General features: G+C 37.0%; 1 non-coding gene across 1 annotated transcript; it reads left to right on the forward strand.

The window, feature by feature from the left end:
* The first annotated feature begins 1,120 nt into the window (after window positions 1-1,120).
* LOC130034030 (U2 spliceosomal RNA) lies at window positions 1,121-1,307 on the forward strand. Its single transcript, XR_008794034.1, has one exon. It is a non-coding gene; the product is annotated as a U2 spliceosomal RNA (small nuclear RNA).
* The last annotated feature ends 15,077 nt before the right edge of the window (window positions 1,308-16,384 follow it).

The following is a 16,384-nucleotide window of genomic DNA, read 5'->3' on the forward strand; positions in this document are numbered from 1 at the left end:
AGAACCTGAGGTCATGTTTGGTGCTGTTCTAAGTCTCTGTGCTTATAGTGATTTGTTGTGTAGCAGAGAGAGCATGTTTTTCTACACTGGAAAGTTTCAAACAGCTTTAGTGATTAAGGATGATCAGTGGGTGCTGTTGTTCCAGCATCTCAACAATGATGACTGTTAATGGCACAGAGATTAACTACTTGCTCAGCTGTTTCTGTCATGTGTGTCTTGCATTAGAGAGACCATTTTCAGAAGCTATCCCTTTCAGTTGCAAGTCTGAATTATATGGCCTACCAATTTTTTCCTTCTTGGGATCACTCTTATAAGATGGTCTTATAAGCATGACCCTTTTAAGGTCTCAATTAAAGACTAAACCATAGCACGAGTCCGAATTAGTGAGAACACTCGTAGGATTATCTAAAGGAAAACACACCTGTTTGCTCGTTCTGTTGCTTGTGGAGGTGAGGACTTCTCAGGTCCCACTTCTGGCTTTCTGTTTGGAGATAGTTCCTGATAGTTCTCAGGAGATCATATGGTTCTGAGGATTGAATCCAGGTCACCCACATGCAGAGCATACAGTGCCCACCAGACTCTCTCCAGACCTAAACTGAAACATTATTAGTTGTAAAAAACACTATTATTTTGACCTGTAGATATACCTTATCAAAAAAACGAAAAAAATGCTGAGAAATGCAAAGTATAGAACAAAACCTCTGCATACTTTTTTGTGGAAATAAAAACATAACAATCAGCATGGGAAACTATATGGGGGTTCCTCTAAAAATATTAAGATGGAAACCCCATATGATATCAGCATATCAGATATATGTGTCTCCTAAGTCTATATTCAAGGAAATAAAACCATTTACTTGGAGGAAAATCTGCACTCTTGTGTTCTTGTACCGTTATTGACAATAGCTGGGATGTAGATATAACCTGTGTTATCAATCAGTGGATGAAAGCAGGGTGCATGCAATTATATACAACAAACCATTGCTCAGCCTTTAAAGAAAAAAACCAGCATTTGTGAAAAAATCAGTGAAAATGAACAGCACGATGCCAGTTGAAAAATAAACCAAGCAAAAATGTAAATTATGTGTGAATTTTGAAGAGCTAAATAAAGATCAAACTCACAACTTCATGATCTTTGGGCTAAAATCAAATCTAGTATGTCTATTATCAGTTTAATAACTGATATATCCTCTCTTCAAGAACTACATAGTAAATGGATCTTTGGAGTCTGGAGATGGAGAAGTTTGTTCCTTCCACAATATACATCTTCCTGGTGTTACGGTACCACCAAGAATGATGCAACCCCTCTGAGAATAAAGCAAAAGTAAATGATCTGGGTAGTTAGCACAGGGTAAAGACTCATGAGTCTGCATAAGTTTGATCCCTGGCCCCCATACCCAGAGCACACCAGGAATAATCCCCAAGCACAGAGACAGAGATAAACCCTGAGCACACCTGGGTGTGTCTCCCAACAAAAATAAATTTTAAAAATTATTTAAAATTTGCTAAAGAGTAGAAATTAAATTTTTCACAAATTAAAGTAAAAGTGGGAGAAATACAAATCTGGCCCAATAAGGTGCCTGGGGTGGACTCAGTCACAAAGGTGTCGAAATTGCGAGTGCCACACCAAGAGCTTGGCTCCCAGAGCTGTTCACAGCAGCCAAACACAGTTGCCGAAGCTTTGCTGCTTGTCACTCTAAACACTATGACAGGGTCTTTGGTACACAGTAAGGTGTATGCTCATGAGGAGTTGAATTGCATGGTCCCCAGTAGGCCCCCTTTTCCACCCCTGGGCATAGTTACAGCAAAGGGAAGGGAAGAGCAGGCAGGAATCTGGGGCAACACATGTAAACCTGGACTCTCAGACAAACTAGGATGAATGACAAGCCTAGGTTTAACAAGCTTAGCTTCATTGCAAAGCTCCTTAAATAAACTAAATTCCAAAACTTTGGTTGTATTCTAACTTGATAATTTCAAATCTAATCCCACTTCATGTTATCCCTCTAAGGGAACAAATTATGAGGCACAGATCCACAATGCTTAAATTAATAAGAAGTTCCTGGCACGTCTATTTTATTACTAGTCAATCGATGTGTAGACTAGAATAGAAGGCCGAGAATAGTTTTGGCAACAGTTAATACATTTGTAAGTGAATAAATAAAGGTATGGCTAAACTCTTCCTCTATGTTGCATGCTGTTGTTCCTCAGCATCACAATGCAATTATACTACCTCCCACGGACTAGGAAGACTAAAATAAAAAAGATTTACAGGACCAAATGTTGCAGAGGGTGTGGAGTCACTGGTACTCTTACACTTAGCTGTAGGAATGCAAAATGGTACAGATGCTTCGGAGAACAATTTGGCCATTTCTTGTATGCAAAACATACACATGCTACCCAGCTCTGCCACTCCCATGAGAAATGAAAACATATGTCTACACAGAACTTATACACAGCTATCCACAGTGGCTTGATTCACAGTCACGAAAAAGAAGAAACAACCCAAATTCTTCTCAGCTAGAAAAAAGTCAAGAAAATTGTAAGATGTTCAGATAGTGGGGTGCTATCCAGAAATAGAAAGGAAAAAAATTACGGATACGAATAAACTCATGGATGAGTGTCACAGACGTAATTTTGAGCTGAAGAAATCAAGCAAAACAAATTGAATTTATATGAAGTTCAAAATAGGAAAACCTAATATAAAAACATATGAGAACTGGGGTTATCTTTGTATTAAGTCTAGAGGAATAGTGTGAAAGAGATATGAGAATATATTTTGAAGAGATGAAAATGCTTTATATTGTGAAAGGATTGTTGATTAAACAGGTGTATTATGTTGTCAAAATTATACAGTTAATATTTATGCATTTTAATATATGTAAATTTCACATTTAGAGAAAAGATTATTTTAAAAGAGCTTGATAAAAATGTGTCTTGCTTTGAGTAGGGTTAATTTTAAAATCATCTGAGATGTGTTCTTTATAGAACTGGCATTTTAGCAAGCCAGATAAGGGAAAGAAAACCCCAGTAAGGGTGCATCCCTTATAAGACAGGGCAAAATAAGAGAAAATAACTTTGTTACTCACCTGTAGCAATTACTTGGTTACCATTCAGAGGAATAATGGCCCACAAAGCATATCCAAATCAAGGAAATCTGGAGGACCAACCAAGAAGCTGAAAGTCATGTCTCACATGAAAACCCTAGAAGGAATTGTTTATTTTTCTAGGATTAGAGGAACTAGATAATTATATCCACTGAAGCTTGAAAATGTAGATATGAAAATAAAGACACATTCTGAGACATCCTAGGAGGGTAGAATTCACTGGCAGGGAAAAAAGAAAAACAACTTGGACATTGCAAAGTAGAGTTCCATGGTGTTGAAATGCTACAATTAGGGAGTAAATGCTAAAGAGAGTACTGCATGTAAAGTGTTTGCTTTGCATGAAGTTGATATGTATTCCATTCCTGGCACCCCATACAGTATCCTTCAAGTACCACCAAGAGTAAACCATGAATATGATAAAATGTGGTCCCAAGCCCCCAAATAATATATTTAATATATATTTTTTAAAAATTAGGGAAAGGGTGATAGTACAGGAGGTAGGGCACTTGCCTTGCATGTGGCTGACCCAAGTTCAATTTTCAGCATTGCAGAAGGTCCCCCCGAGTGTGCCAGGAGTGAGCTCAGAGCCAGGAGTAAGTTGTGAGCATTGCTGGGTGTGGCTCCCCTAAAACAAACACAAATTTTGAATTCTACAATTAGCTGCTAAAGTAATAGCTCTCCATCATTGAGGGTATCGGATGGAGACTTCATTTATAGTCTGTCCTGGGAGGTTTCCCAAAGAATTGCTACATTCAAGTAAGATTGGTCTTCTCTCTTTCCAACACACCATGACTCTGTGTTGGAAAAACCTGAAAGTTGAAGATTTATTACCTTGGGGTTCAAAGAGATAGTAGAAGACAGAGTGCTTGCCCATCCTGTGACCAACCGAGTTTTGATCTCTGGCACCTCCTAGGATCCCCCAAGTCACACCAGGAGGGACCAGTGAACATGGATCCAGGAGTAAATCCTGAGAAATTATGGGTGTGGAGCAAATTTTTTTTAAATTTCTCATCTAGATGACACTCTAAGATGTCCAAGTTGATGTTTGATACATATTTATCAGTATCAGTAAGATAAAGCTACCATTTGCGATTTTGTGAAAGTTTCCGTAGTAATGGCTTTATACAGTAAGTTTTAAATTGTCTTTAAAATGTTCCAAGTTCTATAAAATTGTAGTCATATAGTCTCTATAGTGGGGCAGATTAAAATAACAAACTCATTAAATACAAGATAAACTTGGGCTCACACTTTCTATTTTTGCTTTTGGTTGTTCTCATTTTGTCAAAACAAAAGCGAATAGCTGAAATATTTCAAAAATATTTTTATCCCATAGAATAATAGGAATATGTAATTTTTCCCAGTCTTGGAAGGTTTCAGAGGACATGCCTTATGATCTTACTGTAGGATTATTTTCACAATAGATGAAAGAAAATTTATATTTTAGAGCATTGGTGAGAATTACTAGGTCCAATAAAGCTCCTTTATATATCAAATTCTGTGTGATAAACATATTTTATTGTACTCTATGCTTTATTTACATTTATATAAGATAATACAAAATGTGTTTTAAAATAAATTATAGGTAGACCTGAATTTTTCAAAATATAATTTCATTTGTTCATCTTATGTGTTCAACTTTGATTTTATTCATTTTCCTCTTTTAACCATGACAATATGATTAGTAGAAGCTCCTTAACCAGGAGGGCATAGGCTAAAGACAAGAACAATTGTAGGAATCAGTTCAGATACTGCCCTCATAAAAGTTTAGTGAAGACATTTAAAATGACTGGTTGTAGGTTTCAAGTCTCCATTCAGACTTTTTTCTATTAGTCAATACAATTGAGAATTATCTACCTATGAATTCCTAAGCCACTTTAGAATTATGATGCTTCTTTACACTTCAATATTAAAAAGAGTTAATCTCTTATCTGTAATTGAGAGTTTGTTTCTTTTGCTTCTACCTAAAATACAATATGTTTAAGCCTAAATATTTTCCATGACCATTGAAGAATTTGGAACTCATAAGAAAAGATCTCTTAGGAGCTGGAAAGATAGTACAGTGGGTAAGGTGCTTGTCTTACATACAAGTGACTTGGTTTTGATCCTTGGTATCATATTGTCCCCTAAGGATCACCAGCAATGATTCCTGAGCACAGAGTCAGAAATAAGTTATGCTGAGCATTACAGAGGAAGGAGGGAAGGAGGGATAAAGAGAAGGAAGGGAGGAAGGGAGGGAGGGAGGGAGGAAAGGAAGGAAGGAAGGAGGGATGGAGGGAGGGAGGGATGGAGGGAGGGAGGGAGGGAAAGAAGGAAGGATGGAAGGAAGGAAGGAAGGAAGGAAGGAAGGAAGGCAGGCAGGCAGGCAGGCAGGCAGGCAGGCAGGCAGGCAGTCCATCTTATTAAACAACTCATTTAGTGGAAAACGAAATAAAAACATAGTTTCACTACAAGCAGGTAAATTTAGATTTTTAGAAACCATCAAATGAAGGAAATAAATTAATTTTCTTTTATATGTTATTTATACATGGGGCATTTTTTTAGATTTTTATTAGTGAAACACCATGAGGTACAGTTGTAGATTTACAAATTTTTTGCTTGGGTTTCAGTTATACAACGATCGAATACCCATCCCTCCACCATTGAACATGGGGCATTTTTTGAGATGTTTTTCTTGAGGTCTTACTGAAAGCTTGGTGTGCCAGATTAAACTCTGGTCCTTTTAAACTGGTCCTTATGTACACTACTGCAAGCCTCTTTCTTAATCCTTGATCAAGTGATCAAGTGATGATCTTTCTTAGCAAAGTTGTCTTACATGATTCCCTACCTTTGTGTAGTATTCATGATATTGATGATGAATTCCACATGCATAGCAGTATCAAAAGTCACTTCTGTTTAATATCAGTAAAGAATTGCCATAAAATCCTACTACAGAATTCCAAACAAAGTTTTTGTAAGAACTGTTCAGAAAGCATGTAATTACATCACAGAAATACCACCCATAAAAAAATCACCTTTCAAAATTCTAAAAGAATCTCTGAGAAGAACTGTTTAGAGAGCTATGAACTCACTAAAGCCACATTGATTTATTTTTCACTATTATGGGATTTATAATAATTACCTGACAGGTAGATCTGGAAGAAAGTTTGCCACGTAATTATATAATAAAAACAATATGACTGGGATAAATCAAGTGTATGAATTAATTCTAAAATATTAATGTGGAGGCAAATGATTGCACAACTTCAACTTCAAAGGCATCTAGTTCTCAATTGGCTCAAACACAACCTTGCAATATTTTTCTCCTCAAACATGGTTCTTGTTCATTTTTCTCAATATCATTCAATCAAACCACCATCTGTCATCGTCCATGATGTAAGTCATTGTTGATATTTCCATTTCTCCCCACTTCACACATTTTAACACACTTTGCAATTTAAGCACTAAATAGCTCAAAATCACTTCACTGCCACTACCATTGTCACTGCCGTGGTCCAAATTACTATCATTTCATGGTCTAGACTTCCACAGTCCCAACTATGTGTATTCTTTATCCAATCTTTCTCCACAGAACTGCTAGAGGTATTTTTTTCAAATTATATTCTTCTGACTATATCTACTAAATCTTTTAGAAGTTCCTTATTACTAAAGATAGATGGCATTCAAATCACTTATAAGGGTGGTGGGAGAAATACTAAAGAGACTATGGCATTTGTTTGGCACCCAGCTGACCCGGATTTAATTCTTAGCACTGCATATGGTAGTTGTTGCTCCACCAGGAATGATCCCTGAGCTCAGAACCAGGAGTAAGTCCTGAACGCATCAAGGGGAGGTCTGAAATCTAAAATAAAAACAAACAAAATCTCCCACAAAATTACCCATGTGTTATTCAACTCTACATGTGTCTTTATGACATACCATAAACTCTTGTCTTCAAAAGGAGAGAGAGATTATCCCCCACACAGTGTTTCCCAGGGAAAGGAACTGTGCCTTGGGCAGGGAGCTCTGAGCCTTGTGTCCTACTAAGACTCATCCTGACCTTCATCAGTCCCTGCCTCTGACACTGTTGTTTTTGAACTTGCTAAAGCAGACAAGCTTTCAAGTGCTGAGAGACTAACCCTGTAACTAGCTTTTCTTTATGCCTCTAACTCAAGTGTTCTCATTTCTATTGGAGATTTTTATCATGCTATTTCTTCTGCCATAGATATTGTCCTTTCTTATCACATCTCATATTTCAGTTCAAAGTTCTTATTTTTCTCACTGTGGCAAATCCTCCTTTTATACACTCTCCCAGCAAAGCCACACTCATCATAGTGTCCAGGTTTTTGTTTTCCTTTTTCTTTTTGTAATGACTGGAATAATATATCTCCTTCACTATTGTAGAAACCCTCTGAAGGCAAAGACTACCAGGTTTTGTTATTTACTCAGTCCCTCTACCCAGCACATTTCCCTTTAAATACTAACCAAATCAATTTAAGAGAAAGTGACTGCTAAACATTCTTAAACAAAAATTGCCACGATAATTAAAACTCATTTTGCCACTCCCTTTAACCTTGGCATCTTACGTTGATTAAGTAAACAACACTTTGTATTTTCCTTGTTTTTGAATATTTATGGGGTACTATGATTAATAGTATCACTTAAAAAAGCTTTACACATCCTCCATTTTAACGCCCCACCCACCATAGAGTACCAACTTTCCTCCATCAGGTTCCAAATGCTCATCCTCTCCACCCCCCTGTCATGCCCCTGTAGCTCCGTTCTATGGACCAACTCTCCCATTCTGTTGCTTTTAACCATCTGTTACTCCCTTATTGGTAGCTTTAAGTACACATATGAAGGAGATCATTCTGCATCTCTTTACTTCTGACTCACTTTACTCAAGAGGATATCCTCTATTTCCATTTTTATAGCAGTGAATGACACGACTGTCATTTTTTATATCTGCATAGTATTACATAGTATTACATAGTATTACAGGGCTGGAGCGATAGCACAGCGGTAGGGTGTTTGCCTTGCACGCAGCCAACATGGCCGACCCGAGTTCGATTCCTCCGCCCCTCTCGGAAAGCCTGGCAAGCTACCGAGAGTATCTCGCCTGCATGGTAGAGCCTGGCAAGTTCCCTGTGACGTATTCGATATGCCAAACACAGTAACAACAAAGTCTCCAATGGAGACATTACTGGGCCCGCTCAAGCAAATCGACGAACAACGGGAGGGCCTTTACCTTTACCTTAGTATTACATTGTGTCTATATGCCACATTTGTTATTGAATTACTGCGAATTGTCAAGTAACAACATTTTTCATGATTGAGTTTTAGGCGTACAACTTTCCAACACCAATTTTTTCTCACCAGTGTCTACGTCTCTCCACCAATGTTCCTAGTTTCCCCCTGATCCCCAATCGACCTCTAAATATAACTTCTTTTATTCATTTACCCATAGTTGGGAACTTGAGTGTTTCAATATTTTGTCTATTGTACTAAGTGCGGCAATGAATATAGGTGTCTATATGTTCTTTTCTAAAAAAATTATTTATTTTTAATGGAATCACAGTGAGGTATTCTTACAAACTTATTAATGATTGGATTTCAGTCATAGAACGTTCTAACATCCCTTCACCAGGTAATTTCCCACCACCAATGACCCTTCCCACACCCCATCCCCTCTTATATGGCAGGCACTTTTCTTCTCCCTCTCTCCCTCTCTCTCTTCCTCTCCCTCCCTCTCCCTCCCTCTCTCTCTCTTTCTTTCAGTCTTTCTTTCTCTCCCTTTCTCTCTCTTTCTCTCTCCCTCTCTCTCCCTCCACCTCTTTCCTTCTTGGCATTATGGTTTGCAATGCAGATACTGAAAGGTTATAAGGTATATCCCTTTGTCTACTTTACACACAAAGTCCAAAGTGATCATTTCCAACCATTGCCATAGTGTTCTCTTCTTAATCCTAACTGCAGTTCACTCCACACATACTTGTGTCAAGCTTTCAGCCATTGGCCAGTCCTCCTGGCCTTTGTCTCCCTGACCTTTGATATTAGTCTAAGACTTTTTTTTTAATGTACCACAAATGAGTGCAGTCATTCTATATCTGTCCTTTTCCTTTTGATTCATTTTCACTCAGCATGATGTGCATATATATTCTTTGAAGTAATGTCATTTTGTTTTGGGAGTTGATGCCATCAAGAGGTATTATTTAATTATATGGGAGTTTTATTTTTTCTTTTCAGTGAAATATTTCATATCGCTTTCCAGAAAAGTTGATTCAGATGGCATTTCCACCAAAAATGAATGACGGTTCCTTTCTTACCACAAGCTACCAACACTGGCTGTTCCCAGAATTTTTGACGTACGCCATTCTCATTGGTGTGAGATGCCATCTCATTGTTTTGACTGAATTTCACTAATTTCCCTAATCATAAGTGATGATGAGCACTTGTTCATATTTCTACTAGCCATACATACACTTTCTGTGGGAAAGTGTCTGTTCATCTCTTCTCCCAATTTTTAGATGGGAGTCAATGGATTTTTTTATTGTTGAGCTTTGTGAGTGTTTTATAAATCTTGGATCTTAGCTCTCTACCCAGCATATTGTATGCAAATACTTTCTCCCATTCAGTAGGGTGTCATTTTTATTTTATCTTAAGTTTCATTTACAAAAAAAGTGTTAGAAGGAACTTTGGTTAAGTTTACACTCTTTAAATATTTCTTAATTCCAGCCTTTCCTAAATCTCTCCCTACACATGTTGTGTCATATTGGCAATTTGGGGTATATAATTATACATGAAAAATGAGGTTCATCAGTTGATCCATAATATATTGCTGTCTATTGTACACTTGGGCAAATTGCTTAACTTCCACAAGGTGGGTAACATTTCTTTAACACGTGTGATAGTGTCTGTATTGCAGGACAGCCATTAGGATCAAATGAGATAAAGGATATGAATTATCAGATATCATCTGTTCATTGTATATTAGTGATATTTTTCATATTTATTTTATATCACTGTAACACTGTCTTCCCGTTGTTCATCAATTTGCTCGAGCAGGTGCCAGTTACGTCTCCATTCATCTCAGCCCTGAGATTTTAACAGCCTCTCCTTACTCATCCTTGCCAACGCTGCTGTATTGGAAGATCTTTCAGGGTCAGGGGAATGATGCCCATTATTGTTACTGTTTTTGGCATATTAAATATGGCACAGGTAACTTGCCAGGCTCTGTCATGTGGGATTTATTTTACAATACAAGTTAATTTTATTTCATTTTTATAATAAAAAAAGCAGCAAAAGTAGCTATTTTCCTTACTTTATGGATCAGAATTTCAGAGTTTAAAGGACAATCTGATGTTCTCAGACATAAAAAACAAAACCCCCAGTAAAAACCATGTACCTCTGATTTATACCACATGGTTTATCTAAGGCATTTTTAGTCAGAAATATCTAAAATAGTGCATCCTAAGTCTTCTCAAATGAGAGAGACATTCAGTAATTCTGGAGCTAAGCTTTGGATTCTATAAATCATATTTACTATTAGAATTATCTGAAATCATAGGTGTTCTTCTAAGTTTAAAACTGTGCAAGTAAAACTGCTTTCTGCAATGAAAATCAGAAAGTATTTGCATACAATATGCCAGCTACAGAGCAGAGCTTCAAAACCAAAATCTCTATAACCATAGTAAAATGAGTTTTGTCATATTGTTCAACAAATACATTAATCAAACCATTTGTCAAAAGAAAAGAGAAAAGTGCTGTTTTCTGGTTGAACTCAGTTGCTTTTATCATTTTGAATTCAGATATTTAAATGGTTTTGTTTTTAAGGAGAACTAACTAAGCAGTAATGCTTGGAACTTCCAGAAAGAGAGTTTTGTTTAAGGAAATGTGACTTCAGAGCTTCTTCACACATATATGAATTGGAATTAATAAAAAGGCAAGGAACAATGTAAAACTAAATGTCCACCAGTTTGTACCAGCCTTGGTGGGAGGAAGCACAATAAAAGAGGATGTTTTGGGGGGCTGGAGCAATAGTACAGCGGGTAGGGCATTTGCCTTGCACACAGCCAACCAGGGTTTGATGCCCAGCATCCCATATGGTCCCCTGACCACCACCAGGAGAAATTCCTGAGTGCAAAGCCAGGAGTAACCCCTGTGCTTTGCCATGTGTGACCCAAAAAGAAAAAAAAGAGAGAAAGTTTTCCCTGAGTGCCTGTCTGACTCATTCATTATTGCAGTATCCCCGAAACTGTATCTCCAACTCCTTTCTTTCTGACTGTACTTAAAGGCTAGCTTAAGCAAATGTATATTTTCCCCAGTCAGGCAACATTTATCCTACCCAACATTTACCCAAATCGATACATTTTAATTGAAACTAATGGCAGTTAGCTTAAACCAACAGATTTTTCACTGGCCTAAGTACATTAAATCAATGTATTTCTCAAAATTGCTATATCTTATGTAAAACAATGCATTTTCATTTTATCCAGGACATATTTTTATTCCACTCTATTCTGCCAAGTTAAAAGTCAGTCTGAAGTAATAGATTTCTTTTTTTCACACCAGCCCCAAGATCTTGAATGAAAGAAACATATTAATCATTCAGATATATGAATTCGATTTCATTCAGTTTAATGTAACGGACATTTATTGAGCACCTACTGTTTGTGAGATACTGTGCTTGACACTCTGGAGGGTACAAAGTGATTAAGACAGAGTTCCTGCCCATGGAAGTTCATAATTTAGTGGTGAGTACTTCCGTGGACAGAATTAATTATAATATAAGACAAATGGCTAGGGAAATGTAACGGAGGAAGATATTAACTGTGATTGGGGGATTCAGAAGATGTGTAAAAGTTGGTATTTAGGTTGGTCCCTGAATGATGAATACCTATGGTGGCAAGAACATGCTAGGTAGACTGTATGGAATGAATGATAGATTTGTTAGGTAATACCAGCCACTTGAAATAAACACACATTCTGCAGCATCAGCAGCTTAACAAAAAAAGGAAATTAAAATTCTCTCTCACATAACAGTACAAGTCCATATTTTACTAGCTAGTTTAATGTTTACCTTAGAGAGATGGGATATACCTGGGATGACAGGTCTTTCCAAAGGGGTGACTCTTTTAAATTCCCCAGGAGATCCCTTAGAGTTGGGCTTTCTCATTTTTGTAATTCAAGAGCTTGACTTAAGCTTTGATTGCCTGGCAACCTACTTCAAAGAAGGCTCCTAGAATAAGCCCTTTGCTAGTCTTGCAACCAAAGAACTAGGTCACTTCTTTCCTCTTATAATATTTTATTTTAAAGAGTTTGGTTAATTTTAATAGGAAGTTTTGGGAAGCTCCAAGTAGATGGAGCATTCCCCTATCTCATATTTTGAATTTCCACAACTATATTTTAAATTCACCTACAAAGAATGAGCCCAGAAAATCCTAGATCTTCATCTTTGACTCCAATTAAAGCAGGATTTCAAGCCCTCTCCCCATAGCCTCATTGCATGACTGTAAAATCTCTAGATTTTATAAGTAATAAACGTTTATTTTCCCCAAAATTTTATATGCTTGTTGCTGAAGGGTGTCTTGAAATTGTAATAAAATCTACAGGGTTAGATGCAAAATAACATTGGTTATGAATATGTTGAAGCTAGTACAAAAGAAGTAATTTACATACAGCACGTGAAAGGGTGGCAAGAGTCCCCTCATAGAAGGTAGAACAGCTTCTGAAGTTCTTAACTAAGAAATGTCGCCAATCACTTCTATATATGTGATATGAGTAAAAACGAGTCTCACTGTTACAGCAGGATATAATGGGTCAAGAGATGTAAGTGTGACCTGGTAGGCCATATTGTAGTCATAACTATATACTATGGAAAAATACTTAAGTAGATGGCCATCTAATTTGTCATCATCAAAAACCCAAGGTGAGAAATATAGACGTTTATAAATCTATTTTTGTAGCCTATAATGACTATTTTATGGAGTAGGCAATGCTGGACAGCTGCCATCCTAGAGTGTTATGATAATCTTAATGCGGTTCATGGGAGGTGGTCTTATAAAAGACAACCCTCAGACCTTTACGTAGCTGAGGCCCTATGGAGAAACCAGCAGTCTTACCACGGAGAATGGCTCACTAGTACTCCACCATGATGACCCCTTGATTTTGAACTTCTAGGGCCCAGAGCTGTGAGAAATAATAAATTATGGTTGTTTATAAATCACCCCATCTGTGGTAATTTGTTAAGAGGTCAAACAGACTAAAACAGACCCCTGCTTAATTTTATCATTAGTAAAATGGCAAGAACAGCATTCCTCCTCTTGCTATGCAACTCTGGGTTACTCAAGAAGGCAATAAATCGATGTACTCTATTCATTTATTTAAAAATGAGAATGTATGTGATATGTCGCTAGGTTATAATAAGTTCAAAAGGCGTAATTAATTGAGATAATAGTTGTCGAGTATATGTGCTACATATGTTATGCGCATTATTTCTAATCCCGACACTTTTAAGATTCTCTTTGATGAATGCTTTGTCATTTATACAGTCTTCCTACCTTCTGCATTCATTCTACTGAATTTCAACAGTTATTTCATTGTGACGAGACAAAGTACTTAAATGTTCTGTTTTTGAGAAGGTGCACCTGTATTTCACTGGGTGAAGCTGGCAATCGCATGCCTAATTGGGCACATGATGGGACTCTGCCAACACGCCAGCATTTTCTAGCAGGTGGGGCCCGTGAGAAATAAATTAACTCTTACTTGGCAAGAGCCCACAGACAATTGTTTGGCCCTCGGATGGGATTTGTGGTCATCTCCTAGTGCAATCAATTACATACACAGATATTTGCTGCTTGATTGCTGTTCCCAAAGTTTACTCATGAGTTTACTTGTGTAAGTAATTAAAACATATTGAAAATCACTACGTTTGCAGAACTTTGGCACTCCATTTCCTTTCTCTAAGATTCTCAAAGGATAAAAGGTGATATTTACACTGATTGTAAGTATTTATACATTAGTTATAAAAGTGAGAAAAATTGCACCCACAATGAGTTTTGTTTTCGATATACACATACATACATAACTTGTTAACATGATTACACTAATGTCAATGTTCATATGTTCATACAACTTTTCCGCCCTTCCACCACTACCAGAGTGCCAAGGACCCTCCACCACATAAATGTTACCAATTTGCTAATAATAATAATAATAATAATAATAATAATAATAATATCTCAGCTTCTCCTAATATGGTGGACTTGGGGAAAAGTTCTTCCTATTTCCTTATTTTGAGAAAAAAAATTGAGAGTTGGTTCTGAGTTTCTGTAATGATCATGTTGTCTGAAAACAGAGATACTTCACTTTTAATATCTAAACTCTCAACAAATCCTTTTGCAGCTTCCTTGTGAAAGATCACTGAAAAACTCAACAGAAACAAAGACCATTGACCTGATTCCATAATGTGACTCTCAAACTACAAATACCAGCTATGGGGCATTAAGCCATTGACCTTTAATAATTGATCATTATATGCAATACTTGTTAATTTTTTTGTATGCATGTTGAAGTATCATACTGCATTTGGAACTAAACATCCTGGATCTAGTTTTCCATTCAAGCACTTGTAGATCATGTGATTAAGAGAAAACTACTAAAACTCTTGAGCAGATTCCTCTTTTGTATAAAAATGAATCATATTTACCTTGCATATTGTTTTGATGATTAGGCCATTACCATTTGGAGAGAGAGAGAGTTGACTCTAACAGCCATCTTCTAGCCTTTAAGGAGTTAATATTATTTTCTATAAAATAAGACATATGTTTATTGTTTGCATTTCAAGACAACTGTCTTATATACTATTAGACAAATTGAGTGAGGTATTTCTTTTTTCCCCATCATAGTTCCCCCCATGCAAGAGTACAAAGGTAAACTTGCAAGGGCTATATTTTGACTGTTGTAACTTTTTAAGGCAGCCTCAATTGTCCTATTACTACTTCCATAGTTAAAACAATCAACAGATCCCTTTCTAGTTAAAAAATAAGACTGGAAAGGTAAAAGTTAGTTGAGAATGATTGAAATTTTACAGAATTTAGGAATTCGGTGTCTTTAATTAAAACAAGGACTCTCCCACTCTTTACAAAGCTAAATTACAGTTTGAGAAAACAAAAGAAAATTTCTTTTAGAGATTTGGGATATTTCAAAGGAGTAAAGACTTTCTACCTACTCAAATTAAATGAGTAAATACTAATGTATTCATAGAAACTCTAATAATAAATTAAATAAACCAATCCATTGGAATTAGATGAACTACCCCACAACAGGAAGTCTGAGAGAATAAAATCTTCTTGACCTACTCTTCTGGCTGTCCTTCTGAAAAAAAAGAAAAAAAAAACTGGACAAAAGCAAATGCTACAGTAGGACAAAAAAAGGAAATTATGATCCTTTTCAACCTCAAATCTCTTCAATCATTAGTGTGCTCAAGGAAACTTATGTTTAGAGAAGCAATGTAATGCTATGGAAAAGGCCAGAGAAGTATCACAGGAGTTAAAATGCTGCCTTGGATGGGATCATAGCCACTTTTATACTAGAACCATAGATTTTTCTAACAGTTGCATATGCCCCCACCCCCATACCAAACACTGCTTAAGTTGGTCACTCCCAAGAATAACTGAGAGAAGCTTTTGCATCTCTTAAGCACTGGTTTAGAGTCATCCCACAAAAGGAATACTAATGGAAAGTAGTAATTATTGTTATAATATTTGCTAACAAATACTATGGATTCTATATCTAGAAAATCATAAGAGCTAGATGATGTGGGTAATTTAGTAGCAGCCATTTTATTGTCTAGGATCACGATCACAATCACGACCATTCTGTTGTTCGTCGATTGCCTCGAACAGGCCCCAGTAACGTCTTCTTTGTCCTAGCCCTGAGATTTTTTTAAAAGTGCCATATTCAAGGCTCTTTCAGGGCTAGGAGAATGAGACCCATCATTGTTACTGGTATTTGGCATATTGGGTACGCCATGGGGAGTTTGCCAGACTCTGCCGTGTGGGCAGGTTATAATAGGTAGACTGCCAGTTTGTCCAAAGTAAGAATGCGATAATAAGATTTCACGCAGCTGCAAATGTGGCCGCACACTTCTGGGAGCTGGGTTTTATAGTCTCTGGGTCTTGGCCGTTGATGGGATTATATGGCGCTGGGGGGTATTTGGTGGGTGTGACCCCTGCCTACTGGAATATGGAGGATATGGGTGGAGGATGCTCAGCCCTGATCCCAGCAGGCTTGGAGATCTCAGCCCC

Source organism: Sorex fumeus, unplaced genomic scaffold, assembly GCF_029834395.1.
Source record: "Sorex fumeus unplaced genomic scaffold, SorFum_2.1 ptg000055l, whole genome shotgun sequence".
In the NCBI taxonomy this organism is placed as follows: Eukaryota; Metazoa; Chordata; class Mammalia; order Eulipotyphla; family Soricidae; genus Sorex; species Sorex fumeus.